This window comes from Oncorhynchus mykiss, chromosome 5, assembly GCF_057628025.1.
Source record: "Oncorhynchus mykiss isolate SJ-2025 chromosome 5, ASM5762802v1, whole genome shotgun sequence".
NCBI lineage: Eukaryota > Metazoa > Chordata > Actinopteri > Salmoniformes > Salmonidae > Oncorhynchus > Oncorhynchus mykiss.
Window position 1 is genome coordinate 22019786 of NC_143026.1, and position 17862 is coordinate 22037647.

The 17862-nt window shown below is 43.7% G+C and overlaps 1 protein-coding gene across 6 annotated transcripts in view; it reads left to right on the forward strand.

Annotated features, from left to right (window-relative positions):
• Nucleotides 1-3319: 3319 nt before the first annotated feature.
• The window catches only part of LOC110523415 (myocyte-specific enhancer factor 2C), a 29564-nt gene continuing 15021 nt past the window's right edge, over nucleotides 3320-17862 (forward strand). For 3 of the 6 annotated variants that reach the window (XM_090234169.1, XM_090234170.1, XM_090234172.1), the window contains exon 1: nucleotides 10539-11039. The gene's annotated coding sequence lies outside the window, so the exon portion shown is untranslated. Of the gene's footprint in view, nucleotides 3665-6547; nucleotides 6647-10538; nucleotides 11040-17862 lie in introns of those variants that run through there. The other 3 variants (XM_090234171.1, XM_090234173.1, XM_090234174.1) reach the window with 2 other exon arrangements.

Consider the following 17862-nt stretch of genomic DNA (forward strand, 5'->3'; position numbering starts at 1 on the left):
TCTCTACCACCACCGCTGTCTGTTCTCTACCACCACCGCTGTCTGTTCTCTACCACCGCTGTCTGTTCTCTACCACCACCGCTGTCTGTTCTCTACCCCCGCTGTCTGTTCTCTACCACCACCGCTGTCTGTTCTCTACCACCACCGCTGTCTGTTCTCTACCACCGCTGTCTGTGTCTGTTCTCTACCACCACCGCTGTCTGTTCTCTACCACCACCGCTGTCTGTTCTCTACCACCACCGCTGTCTGTTCTCTACCACCACCGCTGTCTGTTCTCTACCACCACCGCTGTCTGTTCTCTACCACCACCGCTGTCTGTTCTCTACCACCGCTGTCTGTTCTCTACCACCACCGCTGTCTGTTCTCTACCACCACCGCTGTCTGTTCTCTACCACCACCGCTGTCTGTTCTCTACCACCGCTGTCTGTTCTCTACCACCGCTGTCTGTTCTCTACCACCACCGCTGTCTGTTCTCTACCACCACCGCTGTCTGTTCTCTACCACCACCTCTGTCTGTTCTCTACCATCACCGCTGTCTGTTCTCTACCACCACCGCTGTCTGTTCTCTACCACCACCGCTGTCTGTTCTCTACCACCACCGCTGTCTGTTCTCTACCACCACCGCTGTCTGTTCTCTACCACCACCGCTGTCTGTTCTCTACCACCACCGCTGTCTGTTCTCTACCACCGCTGTCTGTTCTCTACCCCCGCTGTCTGTTCTCTACCACCACCGCTGTCTGTTCTCTACCACCGCTGTCTGTTCTCTACCCCCGCTGTCTGTTCTCTACCCCCGCTGTCTGTTCTCTACCCCCGCTGTCTGTTCTCTACCACCACTGTCTGTTCTCTACCCTCGCTGTCTGTTCTCTACCACCACCGCTGTCTGTTCTCTACCCCCGCTGTCTGTTCTCTACCACCACCGCTGTCTGTTCTCTACCACCGCTGTCTGTTCTCTACCACCACCGCTGTCTGTTCTCTACCACCACCGCTGTCTGTTCTCTACTACCACCGCTGTCTGTTCTCTACCACCACCGCTGTCTGTTCTCTACCACCACCGCTGTCTGTTCTCTACCACCACCGCTGTCTGTTCTCTACCACCCCCGCTGTCTGTTCTCTACCACCACCGCTGTCTGTTCTCTACCCCCGCTGTCTGTTCTCTACCACCACCGCTGTCTGTTCTCTACCACCACCGTTGTCTGTTCTCTACCCCCGCTGTCTGTTCTCTACCACCACCGCTGTCTGTTCTCTACCACCACCGCTGTCTGTTCTCTACCACCACCGCTGTCTGTTCTCTACCACCACCGCTGTCTGTTCTCTACCACCACCGCTGTCTGTTCTCTACCACCGCTGTCTGTTCTCTACCACCACCGCTGTCTGTTCTCTACCCCCGCTGTCTGTTCTCTACCACCACCGCTGTCTGTTCTCTACCACCACCGCTGTCTGTTCTCTACCACCGCTGTCTGTGTCTGTTCTCTACCACCACCGCTGTCTGTTCTCTACCACCACCGCTGTCTGTTCTCTACCACCACCGCTGTCTGTTCTCTACCACCACCGCTGTCTGTTCTCTACCACCACCGCTGTCTGTTCTCTACCACCACCGCTGTCTGTTCTCTACCACCGCTGTCTGTTCTCTACCACCACCGCTGTCTGTTCTCTACCACCACCGCTGTCTGTTCTCTACCACCGCTGTCTGTTCTCTACCACCGCTGTCTGTTCTCTACCACCGCTGTCTGTTCTCTACCACCGCTGTCTGTTCTCTACCACCACCGCTGTCTGTTCTCTACCACCACCGCTGTCTGTTCTCTACCACCACCGCTGTCTGTTCTCTACCACCACCGCTGTCTGTTCTCTACCACCACCGCTGTCTGTTCTCTACCACCACCGCTGTCTGTTCTCTACCACCGCTGTCTGTTCTCTACCACCGCTGTCTGTTCTCTACCACCACCGCTGTCTGTTCTCTACCACCACCGCTGTCTGTTCTCTACCACCACCGCTGTCTGTTCTCTACCACCGCTGTCTGTTCTCTACCACCGCTGTCTGTTCTCTACCACCACCGCTGTCTGTTCTCTACCACCACCGCTGTCTGTTCTCTACCACCACCACTGTCTGTTCTCTACCACCACTGCTGTCTGTTCTCTACCACCACCACTGTCTGTTCTCTACCACCACCACTGTCTGTTCTCTACCACCACCGCTGTCTGTTCTCTACCACCACCGCTGTCTGTTCTCTACCACCACCGCTGTCTGTTCTCTTTCTTTCTCTCTCACGTCTATTCATTGAGGGTGGGGGGAATCAGGGGTGCCAATGGTCAGGACCATCTAGTAAGTGCGAGAGCGCACACACACACACACCTGCAAACAGCCACCGACACAAACCTGTCAACTCTTTAATGGCCTGGATGTGTTGATGTTTTCCAACAAACTGAACCTGGGCTGAACTCTTAGACAGACTTTAGGACTACTTAGCTTAGGCTCAAACTAAATATTTGCAATGTCAGGACTGTACTGTATATGAGCTGTACGATATATAGTAAATTCCAGACTGTGTGTGGTGAATCTGTGGAGTCAGCAGGTCGTAGCCAAGTACAGTAAAGTAATTGGCGTGGAGAAGCCATTAAAGTTGTGAAAGTGTAACTTCCCATCAGCTATAGAGTAGGTTTATACCTGAGCTCTCATGCATAAAGAGATGCCCACAGCTGTGACCAATGTGCTGCCCACTATTTATCGTTGTGTGTATGTGTGTTATCCTTGGTCCTCAAGAATCAGTGTATCCTCACACTAACCCTATAGGAACTTTGTAGGTTTGTCTAGTACTTCCTCTCCTCAGTCGTCACCTCATCTCCTTTCCTTCATCTGCACGCATCTGAGAGAAGTGGACAGGTGTAAACTAATCCTCAGCCTATTGCAGATGCGCAGTGTGTTGAAATCTAGGCAGTTCATAGGTTTGATCTCTTTCTCTCTCTCCGGTATGTGAATAGGCCTTTAGACCAGTAATCCTGGGCTCTTATGCCAAAGCTTACATGTTATTTTTTTTGTTTAAGTTAAGTCAGTTAAGAACAAATTCTTATTTACAATGACGGCCTACACCGGCCAAACCCGGACGACGCTGGGCCAATTGTGCGCTGCCCTATGGGACTCCCAATCACGGCCGGTTGTGATACAGCCTGGATTCGAACCAGGGTGTCTGTAGTGACGCATATAGCACTGAGATGTAGTGCCTTAGACCGTTGCGCCACTCGGGAACAAAGGCCAGCGGCACACACCACACACACCACCTACAGTATGTCGTGGTGTAGTTGGAGAAAAATAGCTAAATATACCCAGAGTGACAGAGGCTGCTGACTAGACTAGACGTCTGCCACAGACACGCACCCAACCAGCACACACTGGGGAGGTCACAGGGTGTGTGTGTGTGTTCCAGGGTGCTGCTGGGGCCTGGTTATGTCTCTCTCCTGTCAGTGTACAGTTAGCTCTGAGCCAAACAGTCACCCAGCTCTCTGGGTTCTCTCCTCTAAGCCAGCTGGTCTGGCTTTATAACTTCTTCTACTCTTCTTCTAATCCTTCTTTCAGTTTCATCCCTTCATTTCTGAGGTAAAAGATAGAGTGATCTGACCCTCAGCTGGAGCTGAAGGGAACCTTCCTGGAGAAGATAATACAAGCAGCACTGGTGAGTGTGTTTGTGTGTGTATAACACACGGCAAACTCTTACCGACTCATAGCTCCTCTGGAGTTTCATGTTAGTTGGAGAATTTTGGGCTCTAAGGAGTGTGCCACATAGTCATAAAGAGTTTGTGAGTGTGCGAGAGCATTTAAGAGTGTGTGGGCTAGTCTGTCAATGGGATAGTGTGTGTGTGAGTGTGCTGCAAATGTCCAGTGTTAGAAACATTGCATGACAGATTAGAGAACATGAAAACAGAGATGTCTTCTATGATGTTTTCTCATGATATAGTCAGCTGGTAGTATGGCTTCATCTGCTGAACAGAAACCATAGAAAGGAACATCTAAAGGACTTGTAATGTCTCCCATAGTCAAGCCTCTCTCACCTCTGTGTGTGTGGTTGGCTAAGGTCCCCTAGTCTGCTGTCCGTCTGTGTCTGCCTGTCCGACCGTAGCGAGATGCACAGCCACTGCTGCAGGAGTCAATCAGGAGTGGCACGAGACAGAGACACAAAGTGACATTCTGACCATGAAAATCAAAATAAAAACCGTGTTAAATTCACTGTTATCCTCTTATACTGTACTTGTAGCAAGCTATAAACCTACATCCCACTGGGCACACCTCGACATTTCAATGTGGATAATTGAGTAACATTTTGTTGAGACATTGATTGATGAGATCAAAACCTATATTCACACCAACGAAAAAGACAGCCAAAAGTTAGTTGAATTTCCAATGTGTTATCACTATGCTTTCAACCATCTAAAAGCACAACCAAATTCCAATGGAAAAACAATGTCTGATTTTTGGTTTATTTATATAACATAATGTCTTACTGTGCTTCATCTAATTGCAGAATCAAATGACCTGTTTTGCATTGTTATAATAGTAATATAAACCATTTAGCAGACTCTTTTATCCAAAGTGATTTACAGTCATGCGTGCATTCATTTTACATGTGGGTGGTCTCAGGAATCGAGCCCACTACCCTGGCGTTACAAGCTCCAGGTCCTACCAACTGAGCTACAAAGGATATTGAAATACATTAAAAGTACATGGTGCAAGAGATCAATGCTGTTTGAAATTCTGCACAGATTATTACAGCAGTTGTGAAGATCTCCACAGACTTGCAATGACCTATGCATGCTATCTTAACATGCTGCAAAAAACACTTGAACTGGACAGTTTTATCTCCATCTTTTCATTCAAAGACTCAATCATGGACACTTACTGACAGTTGTGGCTGCTTAGCGTGATGTATTGCTGTCTCTACCTTCTTGCCCTTTGTGCTGTTGTCTGTGCCCAATAATGTTTGTACCATGTTTTGTGCTGCTACCATGTTGTGTTGGTACCATGTTGTCATGTTGTGTTGTTACCGTGCTGTGTTGTCATGTGTTGCTACCATGCTGTGTTGTCATGTGTTGCTACCATGCTGTGTTGTCATGTGCTGCTGCCTTGCTATGTTGTTGTCTTAGGTCTCTCTTGTCGTGATGTGTTTTTTAATTTTTTTTTATCCCAGCCCCCGTCCCCGCAGGATGCCTTTTGGTAGGGCATCATTGTAAATACGAATTTGTTCTCAACTGACTTGACTAGTTAAATAAAGGTTAAATAAAAAATAAATGATTACATAAAGACATTTATAGTTACAGTAACCTCATTGTGGCCATGGTAAGATGGCGCCGGAGAAGAAGGCCAACCAGGCGGTGTCAGAGGAAGGCCCTAAAAATTGTCAAAGACTCCAGCCACCCTAGTCATAGACTGTTCTCTCTGCTACCGCACGGCAAGCAGTACCAGAGCGCCAAGTCTAGGTCCAAGAAGCTTCTAAACAGCTTCTACCCCCAAGCCGTAAGACTCCTGAACATATAATTAAATGGCTACCCAGACTATTTGCATTGCCCCCGCCCCCCCCCCCCCTTTTACACCACTGCTACTCTCTGTTGTTAACATCTATGTATAGTCACTTTAATAACTCTACCTACATGTACATATTACCTCAACTAACCGGTGCCCCCCGCACAGGTACCTCCCTGTATATTGTCTCGCGATTGTTATTTTACTGCTGCTCTTTAATTACTTGTTACTTTTATTTCTTATTCTTATCTGTATTTTTTAAACTGCATTGTTGGTTAGGGGATTGTAAGTAAACATTTCACTGTAAGGTCTACTACACCTGTTGTATTCGGCGCATGCGACTAATAACATTTGATTTGATCTGTTATTCATTTAGTTTAGGCTATTAACTGTATTACAAAATGTATACTGAAATGTGTTTGGTTGTCAACGCAACCAAATATCAACATTTGAAGGAGATGATCCGCTTGGATAGAATTTTAAATCAACCAGAGCTTGAAACCCTTGGTATTGACTATTTTTTGAAAAATGATGTGTTGAATTGAAACAATAGCTGTTAATGACTTTGCAATTGCTATAATAGCCCTGAATGTTATCATTGATGATAGGCCTATATAAGTGATAAAGTATGGTCACATTTCATTTGCTCTGTTAAACCTACCCTTTAGAATGACCTTAATAACAACAGTGCATCTATTTCGTTTTTAAGAGGATATCTCTTGATAATCATTCGCACGATAGCACATTGGTAATATTCAGTGACAAATATCATAGCTAAGCAGGGCTGGGCTTGGTTAAAACCCTGAATGGGCCACTAAAGGGTAGCTGTAGACAGATCAAGGGTCTGCCCAGTCTAGTTTTCTATTAGTGAATATACACTGAAGATCTGATGTTGTTTTAAAGGTAAAAAATGCAATATATTTTATACAAGGTTTGTTTATGTTGAAATTTGGTTGCCATGATGACATAACCACCTCTCTGACCTATGATCTTTGACCTCTGGTCAACTGTGACCGTTGATATTTTAACATTTTGTTTCTAGGTTACCTCTGGGTCGTTCCACCTCAAAAAACACAAGAAAGAGGGTTAAGACACCCACCATCTCAGATTGTACTGAAATGGTTTATGTTGTTGGAAACAGGTAAGATTAGCATTCCTGCAACATAATAAAAAAATACATATAAGCAGGTTGACATTTATTGTCATGAGTCTTGTCCTGGAGGCAGAACTGGCGATATAGTAAAAATGTTATGAAAACAAAAACCTTAATTTAAGGTTAGGGTTAGCAGTGTGGTTAAGTTTAGGGTAAGGTATAAAATCAGATTTCATGACTTTGTGGCTATGCCAGCTAGCGACCACTCTGCAGAGATCCCTCCAGAACAAGATTAATGATGATTACAAAATGACATATTGGTTTACTTACTGCATGGTCATTCCGACATCTGAAGTGGCCGTATAGCATTTACTGCGATGCAGTCTCTGCAGACTTCAGGGCTTTCATACTTATTGTGCTTAGCAGAGCTATTGTGAAGTTAGCTGTCAAGGAGGTGAGTTTGTGTTTATACACAATGTACCGCCCCCAGCTACCATTAACCAATTATGTCAATGCAGAGTTTTATGGAGCCCTCCGCATTGTTACAACATTTGAGAGGCGCACGGCGATGCGGTACGGAGCCTGATTTGGTCTCTGCATGCCGCGAGAGGCTCCGCTATAGTGTCACACCCTCCATACGAAGCCTCCGACCACATTTTCAGGTCAAGCTTAAATAGTTTTTTTTACCCTGTAAGCAGTCTATGGACAATATATGACAGCAACCCATGTTTTTGCTGTCATACCTTGTCCATAAACTGCTAACAGGGTAAGGAAACCAATATGTCATTTTGTAATTTGTGTGAACTATCCCTTCAACATTGAGGGGTAGAGATATATATGTTGATCACATAGTAGCAGGATTAGCGTGGGGAGTCTGTGGGGGGCTTTTTACCATTTCCTTGGATTCCTCATGTCTTACTCATTGTTAGAAAAAGTTTGGTCCAAATCGGATGTTAGGTTCTATATTTATTGAATATTACATGAATCCTATCAATTTAAATGGCCAATTTGGGTGCAATCAATTAGCTCAATTACTCAGAGACCAAATTATATTTAAACAAAATAATGTTGCAGGAATGCTAATCTTATCGGTTTCTAACTACAGAAATAGGTTCAGAACAATCTGAGATGGTGGGTGTCATGGGTTGCTGAAATGACATGGAACAACCCCTCTTGCTTAATTCCTAATGACCATGGCTGACAGTCTACTGTGTGATACAGTATAATAGGTTGACTGTATTTATCATAAGTAGCCTTACGCCTTTAGTGTAGGCTTTACCTTGTGGTCTCTTGCGTCATTACAGTCTAGTTGGTCATGTCACATCCCTGACAGGCAGGGTTTGTGGTGTAGATTCTGGAAAACTAACTACTGTATACAATTACACTGCAACAATTCCATAGCTACTGTTGGCCACTGTCTGACTGGCTATCACTACAGTACTGTGTGATTGCGGTGTGTCCATGCTGAAATTCTCTAGTGTATCTGAGCTTAAAATATATCTGGTGGTACTGCCCTAACGCTGCCATACACTCTGGCCTCAGAACCAGGGCACTCCTTGCCACGTGTGTTTGTGTGCGTGCTTGTGTGTGTGTGAGAGAGTATGTGTGCCTATGAGTAAATGGATGGAGGAGATAATAAACTTATAAACTTCCTATGGAACATGAGTTGAAAGCATGCTTTGAAATACCCCCTCATAATATACTCAGCTTGTTGAGACATGCTTTCATTGTTGTTAAAATGCTACTGGAATTACTGTGCCTTTGTTGTTAACAGGCCTGTATCACATAAATAAGAGAGGTAGGTGTGTGTGTGTGTGTGTGTGTGTGTGTGTGTGTGTGTGTGTGTGTGTGTGTGTGTGCGCAAGCTTGAGAGAGTGACAGGGAACAATGACAGCAGGCTTGTCAGGTGAGATGCATACTTACGCAGCAGCATCTTTCCTCAGGGTGTATAATCCTAGCAGTTTGATGATTGTACAGCAGTTTTTCCATGCTGCCAGTCGCTCAGTGAAACAGGATCCTGTAACACAACAAAAGGAAACATATTTCTGTCTGCTTCAGGCTCATCCATTATTCATAGCAGGTGTAACACTCTGGGTGGTCCACTAGACCACTAATGACCAAACTTGACCCCCATGGGACATGCACAACAGGAACACACTAGACCCCCATGGGACATACACAACAGGAACACACTAGACCCCCATGGGACATACACAACAGGAACACACTAGACCCCCATGGGACATACATAACAGGAACACACTAGACCCCCATGGGACATACACAACAGGAACACACTAGACCCCCATGGGACATACATATCAGGAACACACTAGACCCCCATGGGACATACACAACAGGAACACACTAGACCCCCATGGGACATACATAACAGGAACACACTAGACCCCCATGGGACATACACAACAGGAACACACTAGACCCCCATGGGACATACATAACAGGAACACACTAGACCCCCTTGGGACATACACAACAGGAACACACTAGACCCCCATGGGACATACATAACAGGAACACACTAGACCCCCATGGGACATACACAACAGGAACACACTAGACCCCCATGGGACATACACAACAGGAACACACTAGACCCCCATGGGACATACATAACAGGAACACACTAGACCCCCATGGGACATACACAACAGGAACACACTAGACCCCATGGGACATACACAACAGGAACACACTAGACCCCCATGGGACATACATAACAGGAACACACTAGACCCCCATGGGACATACATAACAGGAACACACTAGACCCCCATGGGACATACACAACAGGAACACACTAGACCCCCATGGGACATACACAACAGGAACACACTAGACCCCCATGGGACATACATAACAGGAACACACTAGACCCCCATGGGACATACATAACAGGAACACACTAGACCCCCATGGGACATACACAACAGGAACACACTAGACCCCCATGGGACATACACAACAGGAACACACTAGACCCCCATGGGACATACACAACAGGAACACACTAGACCCCCATGGGACATACATAACAGGAACACACTAGACCCCCATGGGACATACACAACAGGAACACACTAGACCCCCATGGGACATACATAACAGGAACACACTAGACCCCCATGGGACATACACAACAGGAACACACTAGACCCCCATGGGACATACACAAAAGGAGCATATTTGCAGTAAAAACACTCCCCAGAGATTGTCTATTTGCTTGTGTGTGTGTGGTGTGTGTGTGTGAGCTGCAAAGTGGGTTTGAGCAGATAGAAGTAGCCTACTGCTGTAGAGTAGTAGGACATTTTGTAAGTCCATCCACCCATCCAACACTACAGTTCTGGTAAACAGGTGCAGTTCCAATAGCTTCCACTGTCGAGCTCCAGTTGGCTAAAGAACCAATACTTCATACTTTCTGTTTGCCCTGTGTATTTCAGGTCAGGGAGAGTACATTGAAAATGTACCTTCATTTGGGTTTAATCATTCGTGTTATGATTAAAAGCAGGTGTCTCACTGTCTGAATTGGATGTGTGTGTATATAAACTACATATGAATCTATGATATTAGCACCAGACCCAGTCTCAAACTGTATCTCTCCTGTATGTCTCTCCCAGGTGCGCTATAAACCTATGGACCTGGTGCCCTTAGAGACCACCCTGATAGAACACTCAGACACAGACTGACAGAAAGACTAAGACAGCGGACTGAAACACACATGAGAGATTGAGATAAAGCCAAACCTAGAGACAGAAACGAATACTGAAACGCATGTAGAACGACTGAGGCTTTGATGGAACAGAGGGACATGTGTAAGTGATTGACTGGTAAGAGATCAAAGTTTTCTCAGCATGCTAAACCAGAATGGAAATGTAGCTCTACTCCGACTCCGGTGGTTTATTTATTTGGCACATGTGTTGACTGAACATACGTCAGACAGACTGGCAGCAGTGGTGAGTAGTGTGTGTGCTGCCCGCTAGAGCATTCATCATAGAAACGTGTTCAGTGATCGCGTGTGTGAGAGGGAGTAAAGGAGGGAGAGAGAGAGAGAGCGATGGAAGTGTCGCACATTACCGATGGGAAACAAACATTAACGGGATAATCCCAGTTTCCTTCTCGTCCTCCTTTCCCTCACTCACGCACTCACACTGAGAACCTGCGTAGCACGGGTCGGTGGATTCTTCCTCTTCATTTCAAACCTTGAGCGGAGAATTTTACTTTTGCCAGTTGTCTGCCTGTTCCAGCGCTGTGTTTTTATCCATGATAAATAGTAGGCTATTGCCGTTCCGGATTTGAAGTGAATTCCCTTTTCTGATTGGGCTCGAGGACTTTCCCCTGTACAGTTCAACTGGACAAGCCTAGTGAAAACGCCCGGCGTAACGCACACGAATATCAGACAGAGCAGCTCGTGAGGAGAAAAGTAAGTGTGTCCACGCCTCTACGGTGGTTCATTTATTATATTCGTTTAGAAAGTTTACGCAGTTTGTACAGTTTGCGCTATTGACGGATAGCGTGCAGTGTTTGCTCTCCAAACTCGTCCGTAAACGCATAACACGAGTCTGTCATTACGAGGCTGTAATAGATGCGTAATAATGGAAAACCATGTTTTTCATAGAGTATAAACCAGCCTAGTGAGATAAATGTGAATTGTGTAGGCTTGTTTATTCATATCAAGTATTGTCTTCATGTCAATTTGTCAAAGTTGATTGAGCTCACTACATGCATACATGTTAGAGAAAGTGAAATCACAGGCAGAGGCCATGCACTTACATTTTCAGTATATTCAAAGTAATTTTGACAAAATAAACAATCTATTATATTTTTCAGTGTAGGCTACCAATGCAAGTAAGAGGCTTGTGCATCCAGGGCATTGTGACCATGATAACAGGCTAGAGCAGTGGCACAGAGGGATGTCTGCCCCTTAGGTCCACCCGGAGAGAGACGGTGTGTGTAGGCTTATGTTCCAGCCAGCACTAACACACCTGACCTGATCCTTGGCTCCTCTCCTCTGGATAAGCCTCTAGTGTCTGTGTCTTGCCCATTGAGCCAGAGAGATCAGCTCAGGTCTCTGGGGTTACAGGTGGATTAAAGACTAAAAACTAGCCTCGCCTGCCAGCCACATCTCAGCTTTATGGACCAACACATGTCTGGGAGTGGGAACACATGTCTGGGCAGGGGTGCACAACACAGACCCTCGAGTTCCACAGTCCTGACGTTTTTAGTTTATCCCTAGCATTCTACTTGATCAATTGTGCTGATTGGCTGGAGGTTAACGAGGTAGTAAACCAGAAAACTCTGTAGGCCTCATTCACTTCTCTCTTCACCACAGGCAGACCTGATTAAATCCCAAACATGTTGTTTATTTAAAAGTACATGGCAGAGGATGCGCTGCATTGTCCCCATTATGGGCCTTAAAGGGTCAATCAGCATTTGCTACATACATTTATGGACTTATATGTTAATAATTAGTTCAACTGTCGCAGCCCATCAGAACCCAAAATATAAGCTGTTTTTACTCCAGTCTGCTTTGTTATTGTTTCTACTGCTGATTGCCACTTTAACTCTGAACCCCCTGTCTCATAAGACAGTCTCTGACATGCCTGGATTTTGCCCCAACGCTTGTGTTCTAGTGAGTGCAATGTCATCTGCCACTGCCGTAAAACAATCTAGTTACTTAGTGTTGCATCCTCCACCCTCCAGTTATAGAGTCTAATACAGAGGAGTCTTTGTCTGCTTGTTGCCTGTAGCTACAGTAGTGTTAATCAGTAGTCTTGTTTAGAAACTTCCACCCACTCTAGTCTCCTCTAGTCTGAAGTATTTATAGTGGATCATGTGGCCATAGTGGAGAATAGGGTGAAAACGGTGACGTAGAAACTTGGTAGGACTGTAGGACACCAAGTCATGTCCTTTACTTCTTATTCTCTTCCTGACAAAGTGATAGAACAACTAGATGTTTTGACATGTTTTATTTGCAGTGCTCATTGCGCAGTGTTGAAGTTGACACAGACTCTATGTCTGGGGGCTGGGAATGACTGCCAGCCTGCCACCACACTGAGACTCGGCTACGTCCACCCCGCCGCCCCCAGCCCACTACCCCTCCCATCCTCTATCTGCCCCCTGCCCGGTAACCATCCATCTAACCCACCTACCCCCCTACCCTTGCCCCTCTGACACTGGCATGTAGATCGTCCTGCCAAGATATACAAGGGCATTGCCACTCTCTCTCTCTCTCTCTCTCTCTCTCTCTCTCTCTCTCTCTCTCTCTCTCTCTCTCTTCTCTCTCTCTCTCTTTCTTTCTTTCTTTCTTTCTTTCTTTCTTTCTTTCTTTCTTTCTTTCTTTCTTTCTTTCTTTCTTTCTTTCTTTCTTTCTTTCTTTCTTTCTTTCTTTCTTTCTTTCTTTCTTTCTTTCTTTCTTTCTTTCTTTCCCCCCCATCCAGCCTAAAAATACACACTTACACATTCTGTCTAGCCTGGCCGACTCCATGTCTATATGTCTGGCTGTCTGTGTTTGGTCCAGGGAGAGACTGGGATCAAAAATCCACCCAGTCATTTCTAATACCTCAGCCCATTTCTTTACTTCAGGCCCCCATTATTAGCCATAATGATCATTCTGCACAAAACCCATTATTTACACCGGCCCACTGGGATACAGATGGACCAGCCCATCTGGCATTTGCCTGAAATTCCCTACGGCCAGTCCGTTTCTGCTCTGGTCCTTCTGTCTGTCCTTCTCTTGCCCCAGAATATACACACACACACACACACACACACGTATAGTATGGGGGTAAATGAGGACTCGGAATCATCTTCACGGCTATAGTGTGTTTATGTTTGTGACAGAGAAGGGGTACTGTGATTATTGTGAATGTGGGTGTTAAGGGGGTTAGTTAGGGTAAATGAGGACTGTGCTGTATGGCATTGGTCCATCTCTGTTCTGTACTTCTATTGTCTGTTTGTCTCTGTCTCAGTGTGGACTAAATACAGTCAGCTCCACTTTGTTTGGGGTATGAAGTTAATTATTTTATTTTTGGAGCACCGCTGGTTTACATTTAGGCTATTCATAGAGGAGGAAGTGTGTGTGGTGTGTGTGTGTGTGTGTGTGCGTGCACGTCGAGGGGAAGTCGGGTGGAAACCTGCTGTCATCCTGGTTTGGTTTACAGGCTCTACGTTACGTCCTCTTAGAGGGAACACACATGCTGGGAAAAGATCTAACTAACACACACATATAAACTTCCAGGTTTGATAGAATGCTGAGTTGGCTTGACAAGGAATGTTCTATATTTACTCCAAAGCAGAGAAATATGGTGTTTCCTGAAACAGCCTCCCTGTCTGGATGACTGAATGACTGAATGAGAGCACAGAAGTTTAAATGTATCCTGGTTGGCATGTTGGTGCTTGTTTTTATTCGATATTATGTCCTAGCTAGCTTGATTATATCTGGTGCTGGCAGATACTGTGTAGAAGAGCTGTGTGTAAAATGTGCCTTTGTTGGTCAGTCTACTGGGGAGTCTGTAAAGATCTGCTCTATTCTCCTCTAGTCAGGGATGGTACGTTGTGGAACGCTGGAGCTGTCGTTACCTATCAAATTCTCTCAGATCACCGGATAGGGGTTAGAGGTTAGGGGTTAGGGATGGTATGTTGTAATCAAATCAAATTTTATTAGTCACATACACATGGCTAGCAGATGTTATTGCAAGTGTAGCGAAATGCTTGATGACAGCCTGGTTACAAGTCTGTTTCTGCTTTAGCTATTCAAAAACATACCTTCAAATATATAGCTAATTACATTTGCTCTGACTCAGTACATTTATTAGCTAGCTAGCAGCAATTAGCATGAGCAATTAGCATTAGCGGCTAACAAGATTTGGGCCCAACTTGCTAAGAAAAGACAAACTAGCTGTTAGTGTAATTATATCAAGCTAGTGTATTTATATTAAGAAGCAAAGTGAAAACTGCATCATTGTCATCAACTTTGTTGCATAAGCTGCATTGACAATGCAGACTGAACACAAGTGTCTCGTAGTTGAGGAACATCAAATGCGTTCCTTGAGTGTCAGGGGGCGGGGCTAGGTCTGTGTGGAACGCAGCATGGAGAGAGAGAGCAGAGAAAGATGACTCAAGTAGCGAAGAAAACTATACAAATGGTCATTACACACAACGTATCACATTCAAATACCGTTATAGAAGATAAAGTTAAAACCCAACACCTTACTCATTGTCATGTCATTGACAAACCTGTGATCTCTCTCTCTCTCTCTCTCTCTCTCTCTCTCTCTCTCTCTCTCGCTTTCCTTCTTTTCTCTCGCTCTCTCGCTCTCGCTCTCTTTCCTTCTTTTTTTCTCTCTCGCTCTCTCTTTCCTCCTTTTCTCTCTCTCTCCCTCTCTCTCTCTATCTCTATCTCTCTCTCTTCTCCCCCCCCCCCCCCTTCTCCTCACATTCCTTCAGCCATGCTTCTGCCTCTGACTGTACTGGTAACTGTGTGTGTGTGTGTGTGTGTGTGTGTGTGTAGGTCGGACACTATAAGCCATGTTGGCTCTACTTGTGTCTAGCTACTTAAGAGGATCTTAAAGAGCCTATAGGCCAGGAGACCTCAGGATACACACACACACTCACACGCGTACACATAAAAGTTTAACATATGAGTTATCACTTTCCCTTTGAAGTACACTGTATCTCCCTCCATTTCTTCTCTCTGTTTCCTCATGAGAGAGGCCTGATTAACACACGGAGGGATGGAGGGATGAGGAGAGAATATAGCACACTCACTCCCTTCAGAGGATATTGGACTCGCCCCCCCCCCCCCCATAGTTATTATAATGTATATGTCAATAGGTTATGATAGAGATAAGGTTAGAGGTTAGGGGTCATGGATAAGGGGAGGGGGTCCTGGGGGTTGCTGGTCCTGTAAAAAAAAAATCAGGTGTGCTCGATTAGGTGTGTGTGTAACCCGCAGTGGCTTAGTGTTACACAATAAGCTGTGGACTGAATCCTTCAGATCCTTTGTGCCAAGTCACACAAGGCACAGGTGACAACAAACAGGACTCCTCACCTGGACTTGTACTGTGCTGGATGTGTTTTGGATCAAGAAATTATGTAAATGTCAACATTCTAATAGAATATGATGTGAGGTCAACATTCTAATAGAATATGATGTGATGTCAACATTCTAATAGAATATGATGTGATGTTAACATTCTAATAGAATATGATGTGATGTTAACATTCTAATAGAATATGATGTGATGTCAACATTCTAATAGAATATGATGTGATGTCAACATTCTAATAGAATATGATGTGATGTCAACATTCTAATAGAATATGATGCGAGGTCAACATTCTTATAGAACTTGATGTGAGGTCGACATTCTAATAGAATATGATGTGAGGTCGACATTCTAATAGAATATGATGTGAGGTCGACATTCTAATAGAATATGATGTGAGGTAGACATTCTAATAGAATATGATGTGAGGTCGACATTCTAATAGAATATGATGTAAGGTCAACATTCTAATAGAATATGATGTGAGGTCAACATTCTAATAGAATATGATGTGAGGTCGACATTCTAATAGAATATGATGTGAGGTCGACATTCTAATAGAATATGATGTGAGGTCGACATTCTAATAGAATATGATGTGATGTCAACATTCTCATAGAATATGATGTGATGACAACATTCTCATAGAATATGATGTGATGTCAACATTCTAATAGAATATGATGTCATGTCGACATTCTAATATAATATGATGTGATGTCAACATTCTTATAGAATATGATGTCAACATTCTTATAGAATATGATGTGATGTCAACATTCTAATAGAATATGATGTGATGTCAACATTCTCATAGAATTTGATGATGTCAACATTCTAATAGAATATGATGTGAGGTCAACATTCTAATAGAATATGATGTGAGATCGACATTCTAATAGAATATGATGTCATGTCGACATTCTAATAGAATATGATGTGATGTCAACATTCTTATAGAATATGATGTCAACATTCTTATAGAATATGATGTGATGTCAACATTCTAATAGAATATGATGTGATGTCAACATTCTAATAGAATATGATGTGATGTCAACATTCTTATAGAATATGATGTGATGTCAACATTCTAATAGAATATGATGTGAGGTCAACATTCTAATAGAATATGATATGATGTCAACATTCTAATAGAATAAGATGTGATGTCAACATTCTAATAGAATATGATGTGAGGTCAACATTCTAATAGAATATGATATGATGTCAACATTCTAATATAATAAGATGTGATGTCAACATTCTAATAGAATATGATGTGAGGTCAACATTCTAATAGAATATGATGTGAGATCGACATTCTAATAGAATATGATGTGATGTCAACATTCTAATAGAATATGATGTGAGGTCAACATTCTAATAGAATATGATGTGAGGTCAACATTCTAATAGAATATGATATGATGTCAACATTCTAATAGAATAAGATGTGATGTCAACATTCTAATAGAATATGATGTGAGGTCAACATTCTAATAGAATATGATGTGAGATCGACATTCTAATAGAATATGATGTGATGTCAACATTCTAATAGAATATGATGTGAGGTCGACATTCTAATAGAATATGATGTGAGGTCAACATTCTAATAGAATATGATGTGAGATCAACATTCTAATAGAATATGATGTGAGGTCACCATTCTAATAGAATATGATGTGAGGTCGACATTCTAATAGAATATGATGTGATGTCGACATTCTAATAGAATATGATGTGAGGTCGACATTCTAATAGAATATGATGTGAGGTCGACATTCTAATAGAATATGATGTGAGGTCGACATTCTAATAGAATATGATGTGAGGTCGACATTCTAATAGAATATGATGTGATGTCAACATTCTAATAGAATATGATGTGATGTCAACATTCTAATAGAATATGATGTGAGGTCAACATTCTGTTAGAATATGATGTGATGTCAACATTCTAATAGAATATGATGCGATGTAAAATGCAAACAGGGTTTGGGGACATCATAAAGCAGACAGTATAGTCAAGCCAACAACACTAACACATAATTTCTCATAACATTCTGTAGCATGATGCGAACGTATCATTTTTTTCTTGTGCCATGTTTTTCTATGTTGCATTTCTTCAGTGGGAAGCAAATGCCATCTCTCTGGTTATGAGTGAGATGTGGTGTTTTGAACTGAGTTGTG